Raw genomic sequence first — 17,167 nt, 5'->3', positions numbered from 1 at the left:
TTTTGTCTTTGTCTCCTTGCCCCTCACCCCATCCCCACCCCCCCCCTCCGCCCCACATGCAACCTAACATACCTAACACCTGAGATTACCCCAATTTGTGGAAAAAAAAAAAAAAAAAAAAAAAAAAAAAAAAAAAAAAAAGGCCAGACATAAGAGATTTATCCATCAATTCAAATCAGATTGCAAAGACAAAATTAACTTTTGGAGTAAAGGAAAAACAATGGCAGCCTCAGTATTGGCACCTAGGGTTGCTACAGCAAAAGATTTGAAAATATTAGGCAATCTAAGATGCTGGCTAAATAAGCAAACCAATGCCACATCTCAAGCACTGAGTGAGCTGCTGACAGATGTGGACAGTATCAGACAAGCTACCCTACAAAATAGAGCTACAATTGTCTTCCTGCTACTAGGACAAGGACATGGTTGTGAAGATTTCGAGGGCATGTGCTGCATGAACCTCTCAGATCACAGTAAATCCATACACAAGAGCATCCAAATTCTAAAAGAGGAAGTCAGAAAGCTACAAGTGGAAAGTGATGAAGACTGGCTAAAAGGACTTTTAAGAAATGGAATGTATCAGGTTGGGCTTTATCTTTGCTCAAAACAGGTTTACTAATTTTTTTAGTTGTTGTATTTATGTTGTTGTGTAAGTTTTCTGTTAAGAGTTTTTCAGAAATCATTACAAAATATTTTTCTAAGGACAGGGAATTGTGGAGCCTCGTCCTGACGAGATCTTTACTGCAGATGCTTTTACAGAGGGGTTTGGCCACAGACAGTAGCAGACAATGTACTAATTGGGTCACAGTGGGAACTGTGGGTTCTTGGGAGCCAGTATGCTAACAATATCCTATATTTGATCAAGTTTCAGTTTTCATTCACCGTTAGCCAAGAGCATTTTCTTATAAGGTCATGTTCTGAGTTCACCTTTCTCATTGAACCTTGTGTCCCCATACCTGGCTGCATCTGCCCCAACCAGGGGTCTTTGGAATCTAGCCTCTGTACCTGCACCACGTTTTTTATTTTCATTATATTAAAGTTTTTATTTTTTGGGCTAGTTCCATTGTTCCAATCCCTCTGAATTAGCCAGCTCCTCCCAGCTAAGGTGAGCAGGGGGATCACAGTGGGCTTCTAAGCCCATAGAATGTGGCTTCAGAACCCTTCAAGCAGTTCTAAACCTCTCAGGTCATGATTTCCTCAGCATATTTCAAACTTAGCAAGCAGACACTACAGCTCACACTCTGTCCAGTTCTCCAGGCTCATGGGAGCAGTCACTTCACTGTCTTGTTTGTAATTTGAAGATTACACTTGTACACTTGAATTTTGGAAAACTCAGGTTATATATTTAGGTTCAAATAAACATAAACCAGAAACCTGGATATGAATAATCAAATTTACACAAAGAGGACATTGATGTGACCCTTTCAAAAACAGCTGAGTTACTGCAGCAAGAGCAGACGTTTCTCCTTGCTGTTTCTCCTTGCTGCCAGGACACAGCCTGCCAAAGGACATCACCATACACACTTATGCAGAAAGAAACTTGTAGTGGTTTTAACTGTTATCAACTTTGTACTTTCTGTTTCCTATCATGGGTGTGAATGAATACAAAACATCAAAACAAAATTTCACTGAAATTAATGAATTCTCCATGACAAAAAAGAACTTGCTAATCTAACATAAAAGTCAGTAAAAATTGGTGGAAATTACTCCGAAGTTCAGTTGAAAAGTTAATGAATTTCAATGAACCCAAATATTGACACAGATTCTGAATTTCATCAGTATCCTTGCCAAACAGAACCCCAAGCAGAACCTCATACAAAGAAAGAGTGAACCTGAATTTCAAGGAATGTAAGACTGCAGAAAGCTGTGGAAATTATGTATAGATCATAGCACAACTGTGCCTTCTCACTGTGCAATGCATGATTCCTCCTCCCCAACCTTGAGTTAATTTCTTTATCCTTCATCATGACAGGAGCACAACTATGGTCAGCAGAACCACAGAGGATAACTGCTAGAGCCAAATGGAAGAAATTATATATTCATGAAGTGCAAAGTGAGAAATTAATTTGAAAACAATATCCTGCTTGGCAGCTACATGAGAGAACACAGGCAGGTGCAATTAAAATATGAAAGTCATCTAGGACAGCAGACAGAGACATCCTGGGGAAGAAGCATGTTTTTCTAGGACTTTCTCTGGGCAGCTGGTTTGTTTAGCCTCTCAAAGGAACTTTTCGATCTCTCCTGGCAATAATTACCAGATTTGCTCAAAACTGCAGATGAGAATTCTGTTTTCTCACTTTTCAGTCAACAAATTCCTCTTTTGCACCATGCCTAAACTTTTCAGAACTGAGTGAAAAATTAAACAAATGCAGAAAGTGATAAGCAAATAATCCAAGGAGCAAAGTACAGGCACAAATCAACAGAAATCTAAATCCAGTTAGGCATTTTCTGCTTTCTTGCACAAGTAGGACAGTCTTCTCTCTGCTGCTCTAGCAGAAGGGAACTTTGAAGATTATCCACCAGCAATCTTACACAGATTTTGTTGTTCATACTAATTTTTGCTCTAGAAACACACAGAGAGATTGTGGTTACAATGCTCCCCTGGATGCCTATGCTTACCAAGAGGCCCGGAGCTACCACTATCTCCAGTTGTAACAGAATAGCTCCTTGCCTGAGAACCCAAGGATTATGCAGAGCCGGCTCAGCTGCTCCCCATGCTAAAATTTCAATACTACTACTAGGGTAGTATTTGCTCTAGGAAAATAAACATTTAGCTTTGAAAAATTACATGAGAGGTACAGACAGGTATTATTTGCATGGTCATGAGTATTTCCAAGTACTCTTCAGAAATCAAAACCAAACTATGCAGAACTGGCCACAGAACCAGAAACTGTATTTTAGCATAAAGGCGTCATTATAGTGAGGTAGAATGGGACAAGACAGCAGGGCAGAGATGTACAGCAGCTCACCAGGACATATTACTTGCAGCCCCAGGAGCTTACAACAACATGACAACATGTCATATAAACCCATCTGCACCTTCACTCAGTGTCATGGGCAGACTGACACCATGTACATAGACTCCAAGCACCTCTCTTGCAAAACATAAAACTACTTCAACAAAGTTTACAAGTTCATCTGCATTTTGGTTTTGTTTTTACTCATTTTAATTTCTCTTCCTCTTTGAGCAACAGTGTTTAAATTCAGGTTTAAAATAAAATAGTTACATAATCAGAGAGAAAAATATGCAATTGTATAATTAAAGTTGATATTTAAAGAATATGTTCAGAACACGATTCTCACCAAATTTGGCATCAAGCTAGTTTCAGACATAGTCAATTTTTAAATTAAAAAATCAAAATCTAAAATAAGACATGGAGCAAAAGAGGGGCATAATCAAGATAAAAATATATGAAGAAAATATGCAAGACTGCATGCAAAAAAAGTTGTTTTAAAAGGGATGTTGCAATTTCAAAACTAACAACATGAAAAGGAAAGAAAGAGTTAAAATATCTTTTAAATCTTAAATGCTAAATAATGAAGCCATAACCATAAATAATGAAACCATTTAAATGCAAACAAATGAAACCATATGTCATAATTTCCTCAGTTCTACCTTTTGACATACAATTTGAAAATATCACTCTTGCAACTTGTATGAAGAGAAATCCCCAGATGTCTACAGGATCTTCAGTACTACAAGTGCTTGCTGGGTGAAACCTTGGTGAAGGATCATGAAGTTGTCAACAGAATTTTTTTTTTTTAACCTAAAAACATCTTATTAGGTACTTGATTTCTGAATACAAAAAACAGTGCCATCTCTAAACTGGGCCATGTAAATGTGTGTAAAGAGGTGTTTACACAACTTTGAAGCAACCTGTAGATGAGACTGGGGGATACTCTTAGTTCATATTTTGCCCTTTCTGATCTGATACCTGCCTTGTGGCATTTAAACATCCCATGGAAATCTTTAGTGTGTTTGTGCAAACTTTTTTCTCTTAGCCCTTAGACAATATTTCTTCTAAGCACTCTGTCAGATAAGGAAAAATCACATCTAGGGATGACTTAGAATTTCAAAATAAATTACAAATCAAGCTAAATAATTGCCAAATAATGGTTTGCTATAGTCAGATCAAGAACTCAGTCTGTCATCTTTCACAACATCATAGAATAGTTTCAGTTGGAAAATACCTTCAAGATGTTTGAGTCCAGCTGTTCCCAAGTTAACTGCCACTATGTGATATTCAGACACCAAAAGCAGGAAAAAAATCCAGTCATGTTCTTCAGCACAGGCCAAGTCACAACATCTGCTCAAAATCACAGAACAGGACACAACAGATCCATCTTTCAAATATAAATAGACCCTTAAAAATCTAGGGAATTTCAACATGTGGAACTACATTTCTCAAAGCTGCCTATAAAGTTGGTTTGACTTTCCTTTTAAATTACTTTAAAACAGCTGGCTTTCAGTTTTATTATTTCTTCCTGCCTTGACAATGCCATGTTTCCCTGTGTATTGGTTTTCCATGGCTTTGCTTTTTGGTAGCAGGAGGGCCACAGATGTGTCTTGTGTGAGAAGTTACTATTAAGCTTCCACCATGTCTGGGAGAGTCAATCTCTGGCACCTCCAAAGATGGACATGCCACTGGCCAAGGCTGGGCCAATTAGACATTGTGGTAGTGCCTCTGCGATAATGTATTTAAGAAGAAAAAACAATATCACTGTTAAGGCAGGAGGGGAACAAAAGAACTCCAGTTCAGAAGGCTAGAGGATGGGAACACTAACTTTATTTCAAATACATTGCTCTTTTATAGAGAGCATTGTGCAGACTAATTTCATTGGTCTTAAAGTAAAAACATCGCATACCACTGGTGTACAGTGAATGACATACGGTGGCAGAACATATCTATAAACAATGTGAACAACAAGAGAGATAGAGAATTATTTACATTCCTTTGCAACTCTTTCCCAGGCTCTAGCCTGGTTAGAAACTCTCCTTTCTCTTTGACTGAACTGAGAATACCCATAAACCAAGTTTGTGACACAGTTGTAAATTTACAGTCACAGAAGAGTGCAACATAGAGACAACATGGGGAGAACAGAGGAGAACAACATGGGGACACCAAGGCCAGTGGAGAAGGAGGGGGAGGAGGTGCTCCAGGCGCTGAAGCTGAGACTTCTCTGCAGGCCATGGTGAAGACCATGGTGAAGCAGCTATGCCCCTAATGCCCATAGAGATCCACAGAAGCAGAGATCAACCCACAGCCCATGGGAAGGTACCTATGCCAAAGTGGGTAGATGCCTGGAGGACACTGTGATCCAGTGGGAGACCCATAAAGAGAGGGCCTCTACTCCCAGGCTGGAGCAGCCTGTCCTTAGTGGCCTGCACCCTGTGGAAGAGTGGCCCACATCACAGTAGTTTTGGGAGGACTGCTACCCATGGGAGGGGCTCAAGTCACAGCAAGTCAGAGGGAACTGTTACTCATGATGAAGCCACATCAGAGAAGTTCAGAAAGAATTGTCTCCCATGGGAGGCACCCCACAGTGCAGCAGGGGAAGAACTTCTGTCCCTGAGGAGTGGGAGAAGTTACAGGTTGATGGGCTTACCATAACCCCCATTTCCTTCCTCCTTCTATAGCTGGGGTAGGAGGTACAGCTGGGAAGGAGAGAGGGGTGGAAGGACAGTGGGTTTTAGTGGTTTGTTTTGCTTCTCACTATCCTGCTCTGATTTTGTTAGTAATAAATTTACTTTAGATTTCTAAATTGAGACTGTTTTGCCCTTGATGGAATTAAGTAAGCAATCTCTCCCAGTTATTAACTCATGAACTTTTAATTCTATATACTCCCCTCTGTCCAGCTGCAGAGGAGGATGAGTGAGCAGCTTTTGTGGGTGCCTGACCTCTGGCTAGGTAAGCCAAATAAGGATATAGCTGATGCTAAAGGCCCAAGGGACATGGTACACACTTTGGCTCAAGGACTTCAGCCTTTAGGTGGCTGAGAGCCATCACTGTTTCCTCAAAAAACAACTAGCAACAGAGGCTCTCTGCCAAATCAAACAATGCATCATCTGGGGCACCGCAGCCAGGCCTCTCTGTGTGTGGCACGCCCACCAGGGCACCTGCCCCACCGCAGGACCAGGGGCACATGTGGAGTGGGGGGCTCCTGCCCACAGCTTCATGCCAGGATGGAGATCCCAGAATCATCTACCAGGGGTACTGAGCAGCTGGGAACAATAATTATACAGTTGTCTTTAATTATATTATACTGCAAATTTGTTCTCATGCACATGTGAGGCAGTCATCAGAGGAAATGTATTTCTGTAAAAGGTGTGACATTTGAAAAAAAATAAAATTCTACCCAAAAATAAAGCAATAAGACAAAATGCTACTATACAGAAATGCCCTCGGAAAATAGCAGCCTAGGAAGCTTTACAAACTAAATACTGGCACTGTGGTACAGAGTTAAAGAACTAATGGGTTGTCTATCTCCTTCACAGAAAAAAATCTTTTCAGTAAAGCAGTAAAGATGCATATATACATCTGCCATAAATGTTTAACAACTGTATGTCAGCTTGAAGTAAGCAGGCTGAATAGAGCCATCATTTTGAAGCAGTCTCTATTTCCATACATAGGTAACACTACCCTCTGCTGTAGGAAACCACAAAATGCCTGGCCTGTGAGCACTGCAGCCAGCACAGCCACCAACCCCAGGGGAGCCTCTGGACACCATGTCCTTCTCACCCCAGTGGCAAATCAGTGCTTTCCCTGGCAAGCCACACTTGGCCCATCGCAGATGCTGCCCTGAAGGTGCTGTGCAGTGTGTGAGGGCAACATGGATTTCCAGGGTTCCCATGGTTCTGGCACCTCAATGCAAAGTGCATTGATTTGCATAGCTTAAAGTATTGTCCTAGTTTAGGGCAAAATTGGGAGAAAAACCACTGGAAGAAGCCCCCAGAAAACAAACCCCCACGGCCCGTCCCCCCATCTGGTTCAGGAAGAATTTTCTCTGAGAGAAGTGGGAAAAAACCTGTTTATTTAACAAACAAAACACTCCCCAGCAACAGAAAATGAACAACACCAGATGACAAATGACAAAAAAACTCTTTCACCACTCTGAAGAGATGACAAATCCAGAAAGTCTCTCCTGGGAATGATCGCCGGGGTCTGGGCGCTGGGGATTGCTCTGGGCACTGGGGATGGCTGCTGCAGATCACAGAGCGCAGGCTCTGGGTTCCTCGGTGTTTCCCAGGTCCCAGTCTGGAGCAGGTTGGAATGATATTCAGGAAAGGGAAAGGGAAAAAAAACAGTCCAGGGAAAAAATTGGACTTCTTAGCTAAACTAACAAGCAAAAGCAAAGGCAAAAGCAGAAGCAGGAGCAAGAGAGCAAGCAAGCAAAGCAAGTAAGCAGAGCAAGCAAGCAAAGCAAAGCAAGCCAGCCAGCACTAGCCTCTTCTAGACAACAGACCATGGGGGGAGGTGAGCCGGCTGATAACAAGACAAAACAACATCACCTTAGGACAAGTATGTCTGTACTGAACTACATTCAGGTCTTTGCTCTTGTTTCTATTAACTTATAATTTATGCTACATACAAATGATTTAAAAGTGACGTTCAGTCTTCTATTACACTTTCTTCATGCCTTATTCTGTTCCCTATTGAAACTGCAAAGTGATCTGAACAAAATATGTATTCCCTAGAAGGCTGAATAAGAAATATAGTTGCTCTGTTGCAATCAACAGCCTAAAATCCCAGTCTAAACTCAGCTTGTGCCCTACACAGCACATAGCCTCTTCCAGGGTATCTAAGCTTGTGCTGAAAGGTCTGTCCGAACCCCTCAGATAGCCTCTTCTTTCTATTAGGATGGCTTACAGCATACAGACATCAGAGAGCACTGCCTTCTGCCTTCTGCCTTGCGAATATCTAGGAATTCCCAACTGCCAGGCTGAGGACATGCAAGAGGGACTAGCTGCAGCAGTGTATGTATGTGCTCATGGGGTAAGCAAGGAGAATTTCAAATAAAAAGGTCAGTCATACTCCTAGTACCTGGAGCTTCTCTGCTAGGAAATGTCATGTTATCTAACAGTCTGTTTCTCTGGCAGCTCTTCCAGTTGAAGACATGTGAAACCACACACCTTTACATGAGTCAGGGCAAAAGGAGATGGCACCAAATCTTTCTGAGTGTGAATGAGATGGGGAAAACACACTCAGCCTAGCAATCCTTTCACAAAAATCACATTTGCTTCAGAAACCCTCTCATACAGAAGTATCGATCACTGCTCTGCTTTCAAACTGCTATAAAAGCCTGCAACAATTGTTTCACATACAGATCAGTCCAACTGCCAGCCAAGAGTGGCTTGTCCCTTTTTTATGTACCTTTTTATCGCAACCCTAGGCCACAGTGTTAAGTCTCTTACGTTCAGTGAAGACAAGAAAGCCTTAGACTACAAAAATTGCCCAAATATTTAAAGCTGGAATAAGCCATCAAAGAAACCTATTGAGACAGGAGATTGAGCACAGGGAAGGTATTTCACTGGGTAATAAATAGTTAAGCTGGGAAAATCCTTCCTACAGCTGTTGCAGGTAATAAATACACACTGGGTCAAAAAGTGACCAAAAAATCCTCTTATAAAAAAAAAGCAGTGCATGAAGTCCTATTAAATTCTTACCTGTAAAATTCAATAAAGTTCTAGATTACTGATCTCTATAGATTAGGAGTTTATTGATAGAAGTACCTGGATATGAGTGCCATGCTCTAACAGTCTTTCTATGACATCTGATATCCACATCATCTAAAACAGGCTACTGAGTCTAAAGGGCATCTGAGCTAACCCAGTAGGGCAGCACTTATGGCCAAGAAACAAAAATTTTAGAGATTGTACAGTTAGAAAGAACTGAAGAAAAATACACAGCTGCAGTATCACCAGCTCTAGGATTTAATGCCCTGTAAAAAATACAGATGACTTTACACAGCTGGTCATTGTGACACAGAGTTAACCTAAGATAGAAACCAGCTGCTTCGGGGCCTGGACAGCAGAATTATGGTCAAAGGAACAAAGAATTTCCCAGGGGACAGAACAAAGGCCTCATAACTTGGGAGGACCAAAGCTGCCCTCCTCAGGAACACAAACCCTGTGTGATGATTTTTATTTTTCACCTGTAATGCAGAAGTAGCAGCATTTCTTTTTGTCACAATACCCACACACAAATGAACTTGCTAAAGACTGAGATGCCCAAAAACTATGGCTGCAAATATCAAAAACAGCTGAGGGAGATATACTGAATTTCAGCAGGGGATTTCTGCAATTTTTTTTTAGCAACCAGATGAGTAACGGCCTATCTGAAATACTCTGAAGGATATAATTTAAGCAAGAGCTGTTCAGACAGGCAGCTCTAGCACCAGGAGAGAATGAGCAACTCTGTTCATAACACCCGATACTGGAGCATGCCTCTTACAGCAACTCCCACTTCCTAGGCTGCTCTAGTCTTTTAGCAAGAAACTAAACTGCCAAAACTTACAGGCCAAACTCTACATGGCTCAATTGTTTCTAAAAATCCTTAAGACAACACCACAGAGTAAATTATAAACTTACATAGATCCAGCATTTTATTAATTGCCTGTAAAAGAAGGTGGGTAAAATTATGTTTTTCCAGCTCTGCTCCAAGATGGCAGATCTGAGCTCCCTGTTGCCGATCCTGAAAATGCATTCAAAGACATGGCATGATACAGCTCTTTTGTTTATGTGTGAGGTATAAACTTACAACATATTCAGATGATTCCTGTATCTGAGTGTGGAAGTGCTTTTGAATTCTATTATTTTTCATTCTAATTTCATTATTGAAGACAGAAAGGAAAGAAAAGCAATTAATGGGAAAAATAATAAAACCTGTGTAGATAAAAATCACCCATGCACACTTAATCTATTGCTTCAGGCAAAATAGGTAAGAGTAGAAGTAGGCAGTTTTCTGAGTGCTGTGTTTTATTGAAAGCTCAGTCCTTGAATGTAATGAAACAATTACTATAGTACATAATATTCATTGCAACAAATGCACCAAAGTGCAGCATGCTGTTCTCTTGTCCACTCAAACCCAGCAAAAGCCAAACAAAGGGTAACAAATACTTTTGAGCTTGGCTGCAAGATCTGGGACTTTTCATTAGAAATTTACACCCAGCTTTGCTGAAGATATCCTTTCTGGCCAAAGGTTCATTTTCTTTGCTTTGTACGTCAGCTTCTACATCTATGAAACAAGAGTACAAGCCAGAGCCTCCTTCAGAAATAAACCTAGTGCATAAATGGTACAGACTTGAGGATGGGCTTCTCTAAAGTAATAACTCAAGCATCACAGAGCTGAGATGAAAGACCATTAACTCTTTCAGCTGTGCCATGGCTACAATGCTGTCATGCTCTCACCCTACCAAGTCTGAATATAAACAGAATTAAAACCCAAAAGATGACCCTGTCTTCAAGACAATACTCCTCTCCAAAACTCTACTGGACTTGCTCTTGCAGAGCTCTTTTCGGATAAGAAAGCCTGGTATAAGCTTATTATTTACTGAGCAGGAAATTCTGCAAATACCGCGAGTAACAAAAGAAAAAAAAGTAGTCAACCTATATACCTAGGGCAGGGTAGACTGAGGGTTGAAAGCTTGCTGACTATAAAATATATTCCTGCAGAATCACAAGCAGTTATTTCCACCATCACCCCCTCTCACCCTGTCATCTTGTACCTGCAGCTTTCCGTAAATACTCACAAAAATTTACAGAAGCTGCTTATTATTTAAACTGGTGGGTGAAAGCACAGCACTGTTAGGACAGGCTGTTAAAAGTTAAGAGTTTTGGCAGACTATGTATCAAAGGGTTTTCACAGCATTTGTCACAACCTCAACTTTCACTACATTGCAACAAGAGAGAAAGGTTCCTGTGATTGATAGACCCTGTCAGCTTGCATAGCTTTAAACCTTCTTTCTGACTTCAATCCCCAAAATTCGTACCTCTCAGGTGATACCTGCATTGTGCATACTTGAAAGTACAACCTCCAAAGGGCTGTACTTTCCAAAGAGCTGAGGATGGAAACACCTGCAGTTTTAGGATAAGTGGATCAATATTAAATACCCTTGATAAGATTGCTTAAGTTTAATTTCCCACAGCAGTGGGAGATATGCACAAACGGGATTTTTGAAAATGCCTCTTGTTGTCTGAGCTCCCTCTGTCCCTCAACAGGCCATGGAGAAACAGTTACTGCGGGATTAGAGTTCCAAAAGTATCAGATAAACATGTTTCCTCCCAAAGCTCTCAGAGGCTTCGTAGTTCATATCCAATTGAGTTAGAGCTGTTACTCTCTGCTGTTTCATTACAGAAGGAGCCTGACTGTGACGCGTCTCCCTTGCATTAGCTCAGGGTTCGTGGAATGAGGGCAATGAAAAGAGAGACGCTGTTTCTCATGTAACCCACCAGGCACTGTTCTCTTCAAAAGGTTTGCCTGCCACCCCACATAGCCTCTCTTTTCCATTATTTCCTTGGTACCTTCTAATTTTAAAGCACAGAATTCCTTAGTTACTAGAGACAAGCTGGAATCTAAATGCTAAGCCATCCCTCTTTTTAAGCTGCACAGGAACAGTGACCTTGGTACCAAATTTCCCAAGAATACGTCAAAAGTCAAAATGCAAGAAATCCTTTTGGATTTTCTCATGAAGACATAGATAGTTTTACAGTCCTCTGCAGTCCATTGATCAGCAAACATACATGGTTAAGGACAGCAAGCTTTTGAATGAGGATCTTCAAACAACAACAGAAAAATGTTATGCACATTTCAACACTGGATTTCTCTTCAGATGAAGAAGGAATTATTTCAATGGCTTTATCAATAATTTAAAATCATTATCTTTATGTCTTTTAAGAGGAAATTAGAGCAAGAACACTAACACATCAGAAAACCTGCTAATTTTGCACACTACTTTGTGTCCATTGACAGTCTGAGAGCCAAAATACTGCCACAATAAGGAACCAAAAGGATCCTGGAGTCAGCAGAATGCCTCTGGCAGCAAGAAGACATGTATTAAGGCTAACCTCACCCTCCTGTGCCACTATTGTGTGGCACAAGTGTTATGGCATCAGTAGCTACTGATGGTACAATAGACAGCCTGACACAGTTGTTACACTGTTTCCTGATCAAATAAAATTTTGATCACATACAAGTAGGACCTACGCAGCATCCAAACCCATATAATAAGTTATGGTGAAATGTATTTTTGTTCATGTCTGATCATTCCTTTCCTATTAGAGCAGTTTATTAGTTCACTAAGGTAACACTAACACTAGCACTAAAGTGCTGCAACATGGCCAAATGGTCTGAACATAAAAATATTTTTTAAATCCTTGACTACTATTAGTAAATTTGCTTCATTAAGGTATGCTACAACCAAACAACAAATAGAGAACAGAAGCAAAGAGTGCCTGGGCAAATAAACCCTCAAGATCCACATATAGCTTCCATAATCATTCACAATGATTCATTAAGTAATCACAAGCATCCATTTCTTGGAACAAAGTTCACACAAACATATTCTTAACACTAGAATTTTTCACTCCACAGTCCTACAGAGATCTTTTATATGCACAAATATGGGAAATAAACTATTTGCACGAAATGTTCCATCATGAAAATGCAAGCAGAAATTACACTTTGATTTCCATAAATGTTGTCAATTACTTATTTTCTGTGCAGTGGTTACAAAGTCATTGCTATATTTTAAAAGCATCCCATGGACAACATGAAACATTAATTTAAGTGGCTGTATACTGCAGAGAGCTTGATTTAAACAGTCTTTATTTGGCTTCTCACAGAAACAAAAACTGGCAGTTTCACAGCACCTTTCATCGAAGCTTAACCTCATTCAGAGCCACCGAACTCATCATTTCTAGTCCAGCAATATAATGAGTATGTATCTTAGCACAGCATGATATAGTATTCACATTGGAGAACATGATCATGTATGAATAAGTATGTGACTTTGCCCAGAGGTAACAGAAAACTTCCAAAAGCCAAACTACAGATTCAGAGAGAAGACATGTTAAAATTCCCAACTCACAGACAAGTTCTTAGCACATCCAGATTTCACCTAAACAAGAAGAGTATTGTTTTTAACTCTTTTCTACTCACATTTTATTATTCTGTGTGTTCCACTTACAATTCTTGCCATAATTTTACATATTACTAAGGACTAAACTAACTGGACTAAACTCCATTTTCAATGCTGCAAATGCATATTTCCTGCTGATTTTCCTGCATCATGATGCATCATTTTTTTATTTTTCCTTGGGAGCTTACAAAATTTATTTACCTTTTGGATTAGCAGATCTCGAGACCAGACTTAATTAGTTTAAGTCAATTATCCAAATAGCACTATCACACAGGAGACCTCATGTTTATACAAAGGCCCTTTTCTAGTACTTCTGCTCTGGAACAGATTAAGAGGCCCCAAATCATCCATTAGGTTGAGGATGGGTATAGCACAGCACTCTCAAGACTATTATTTTATCAACATACAAAACCAAAACATAAAAATCTACATGTACAAGACCAACTGGAAATACAGAAACTCTGACTGTGCTCCACAGTGGGGGGGGAAAAAAAAACCAAAAAGAATGGCCTTAATTTGGAGGAAATATCCTCTCTCATGGCCCTGTCTCTTATTTTCTATCTACAGAGTAAACAACAAGACAAACAAGAATATGTGCAACAATACCAATTTAGACCAAAAAAAATTAGCTATGACCTGGACTTTTGGCAGGTGCCAGTGCTTCCGGGCAGCCACAGCCTAGAAAGTATAGCCCAACTCCACTGGAGGGTGCTCTTGGTTTGTAATGGGACCATCAAGCCCGTAGCTGCAGGAGTGTGGAGCCACAGCAGACCCTGCTCTAAGGGCATTCTGCGTGTGAAGAGAGCTTGGCAGAAGAATGGTTGTACAACAGGGGACATGATGCTGTAAAATTAATTCAAGTAGGGAGGGCTACGTGACTGCTGCAAAGTTCGCATAACCCTGAAGAGCAGATAGTGTGCAGAAAGCAGGATATTGAAACTGCTTGGTATGTAGAAATAGATAGAGAAGAACAAAGAAGTGCTAAGCTGTTCTAACGGCAAGGCCAGCTGGACAAGCAAGTATCAAACACAAAGATAGTTTTAAGATAATAGTATAAGTCACATAGCAACCAATCATGAGCTCGGCTTTTGCAATATGTATGAGCTAATTAACGAACATATATAAACTGTGTAATCTGTCACAATAAACTGAGACTTGATGATCATGATAGCATGAGTCTTGTCTCCCGCAGCACCCTCCAACAACTGGCGCCCAAAAACAGGGACTTCATCCGAGCCTAAGGCGAGAAGAGGTGCTGCGTTGGAGTTCGGGTCCTGCGGCTGGAAGGACGGCGAAAATAAAGAGAAGAGGCGAAACGCTCTTCTCCGCGCCCTGAGTGACCGCAGAGGCGAGCTCAGCCGATACGTGCTGCCGAAGCCTGAAGGAGCCAGCAACAGTACCGACGTAATCATGGAAAGGCAAGCAGCATATGATTTGTTTAGTGCTTCTCTTAGAAAAAGGCAGATTAGGAGGAATGACTTAGGTAAGGATCTCCCCTCGCTATTGCATCATGCTGAGTCTTACGGCTTTTTCATTAACCCCCATAGTGTTCATGAACTTTCCGAATGGAGAAGATATGGGGATAAGTTAGTGGAATTAGTGTTAGATGATGACAAACCGGGCAAGAAAATGAGTAAACTTTGGAGAGTGGTTCATAACGAATTGTTAATGTGTCAGGCAGAAAAGAGGGCGGTGGAAGTGATACGGATGGCTCGGGAGAAAAATAAGGAATGTAAACCCTCGCTTCTCTCCAGTGAGCCAAACCCTTCGGTTCTCACAAATTTTCCCATTCCCATCTCTGCTTCTGAAATGCCTGTACCTCCCATAGACACTAGTAGCATTGAGGTGCTAGAAATTGAGGTCCAAATTGCTTTATGGCAATGGGACTGGGATCCCAAATTCACTTTGTGTGAACGGGGATCAGGTGGAACAGATCAGAAGACTCCAAACTCCAAATCGGGCCATTCCCGATGGGAGGAAAAAGACTTTTTGCATCGTTTGTTTGCAAGAGTCCGCTGGAGCAGTGAAGACCTCGGCATTGACGAGGAACCCGAACGGCGGGTGTGGACGTGGCCGGGGCCGGGAGCTGGAGCGGGAGTGCTGCCTTGCCGAAGAAAAGTGAGCACAGCAACCCGAGGAGGTTGGAGGTTGGCAGAACTAAGGCAGCGGGCTGCGGCGGTGAGCACTGGCCAGCCGCCCGGGCGGAGCGCAGAAGCGGCAGCGCGGAGCAGCAGGCGCGGGGCCAGACAGAGCCGGGACGGCCAGCACCGAGCCGGAGGCGAGCCCGGGGCGGAGCGGACATCAGCCGAGAGACGGAAGGCTCCTTGTTGCCGATCAACAGCGCAAGGGGGGAGAGGGGCGTTCCTGGGGGCTCAGCCGCGCTGGAGCCGGAGCAGGCGGGGCGCGGCCGTGGCGGGGGTGTCTCTTCTCCCATCCACAAGGTGGCGCAACAAGGACGGGAGCGAGGCGGCGCCGCCCCTCATGTCCCCGCAGCGCCCAGCAATGGCGCCGGAGATGGCGGCACAGTCCTGGTTGCCATGGCAGCGACAACGCCGAGAGCAGCAGCGCCACCGATGGCGGGATCGCAACACTACAGCAAAAATTTCAACAGCGTCTTTCCAATTTCTTACAAGAGTCAGAAGACGTAATGAAAAAGTACAGCAGTACCGAGTGTTTTCCAAGATACCAAGAAGGATGAACATTATGTGAATCAATGTTATTTCAAATATGATATAGATAAAAATCACTGTATAAAGATAGAAATGTTAGTAATGATTTAATTACCAAAAATGTCTCTGAAAACAAAGAGTTGAGAAAATGTCATCTGATAGAATTTTAGTATTGAGTTTGTAATCTCTGTCTTTGGGTTTTTATAGATAATAATATAAGTAATAATGATTTTTAAGTTTTATAGATAATACGATAAATAGTGATTGTTAAGTTTTTGTAAGTAATGATAAGTAGTGATTATTACTAATGTTATATGAGTGCTTTAAAAGGATTGTCTTAAACTATTTGAAACATTTCTTGTTAATAGGTTGATCATAAAATGTGAGTTGTCTGATTTTTGTGATAAGAATTATTATTAAGGTATTAAGGTGTTGTTATAGCATTTACAGTCAGTTTTCATATGTTTTATTGTCTCTTTAGGTGATTGATTACAAGATGTTTTTTCAGGATCCTGTGTTTTTGATTTTTTAACTACTCATGTGTTTTCTTTATCCAATCTTTTATACAGCTGCAATTCATCTTCCTTTAAAAATTCATTGTCCAAATTTTAATTCAAAATTTCAGATTTCAAATTTTCAGATTTCTGAAGAAAGGGTTTGTTGTATTTAGAGAATTTTTGTCTTGAAAGAGATTTCGGACAGGTTCAATTATTTGATAGTTTGATAAATTTTTAATAATAAGGTTTTTTACTTCTAACTGTTATTTCTAGGACTTTTGTTTTATAATGTGTTAAAACATATCCTCCAATTAGAGTTTGAGCTCTGGCCAAGCTCTGGCTCTACGTGGATGGTGTGATTGACCCAAGTGTTTTCTGCATCAAAAAGTATTCAAGTCCTTTTGGCTTAACAATTTGACCATATAGGGCAGCTGAGCCTCAAAGGGAGTTTTGGAGAGACATGATCCGGACATGTTTTATCCAAATCTCTGTTGTTTTAAGGTTTATCAGCTGCTTCAGACTCTGGGATGACAATTTGATAGTGTAGCACTTGGTAACTGTGATTTTATATGTAATATTAATTGTGTATTATCTGATTGATTTTTATTTGTTGTTAGTTTCTTTACTATATGCATTGTTTTGTTCTTGATGTTTTTTCATGTTTATAACAAAGATGTTGATATTTCCATTTCTTCATGCAAATTTTAGGAAACAGAATTGAGAGAGGACCCTCCAGTCCCTGTGGGGGTGTTGAGTTTGTGTTTTAGCAGGTGCAGAATCTGGATAGATTTCAGTGAAGAATGTTAAACTTATCATTTTCAAGAGAACACTAATCTCTCCACAAGTAAATCAGAGGATGCACAGCAA

At 40.9% G+C, this 17,167-nt stretch overlaps 1 protein-coding gene and 1 pseudogene across 6 annotated transcripts in view; both read right to left on the bottom strand.

Moving 5' to 3' along the window:
- Window positions 1-17,167, bottom strand: part of LOC146766105 (uncharacterized) — a 143,401-nt gene that overhangs the window by 61,880 nt on the left and 64,354 nt on the right. Inside the window, exon 4 of one of the 5 annotated variants that reach the window (XR_014958243.1) lies at window positions 104-7,253. The exons of the other annotated variants lie outside the window; for them this stretch is intronic. The gene's annotated coding sequence lies outside the window, so the exon portion shown is untranslated. Of the gene's footprint in view, window positions 1-103; window positions 7,254-17,167 lie in introns of those variants that run through there. 5 annotated transcript variants of the gene reach the window in all.
- On the bottom strand, window positions 4,763-16,630 carry LOC146766106 (uncharacterized; annotated as a pseudogene). The gene has a single exon (XR_014958247.1). The product of XR_014958247.1 is annotated as an uncharacterized LOC146766106 (transcript).

This window comes from Lonchura striata, chromosome 13 (assembly GCF_050655825.1).
Source record: "Lonchura striata isolate lonStrDom1 chromosome 13, ASM5065582v1, whole genome shotgun sequence".
Classification (NCBI taxonomy): domain Eukaryota; kingdom Metazoa; phylum Chordata; class Aves; order Passeriformes; family Estrildidae; genus Lonchura; species Lonchura striata.
Note: the sequence above shows the minus strand (reverse complement) of the source record. Positions and strands in the feature narration are given on the sequence as shown.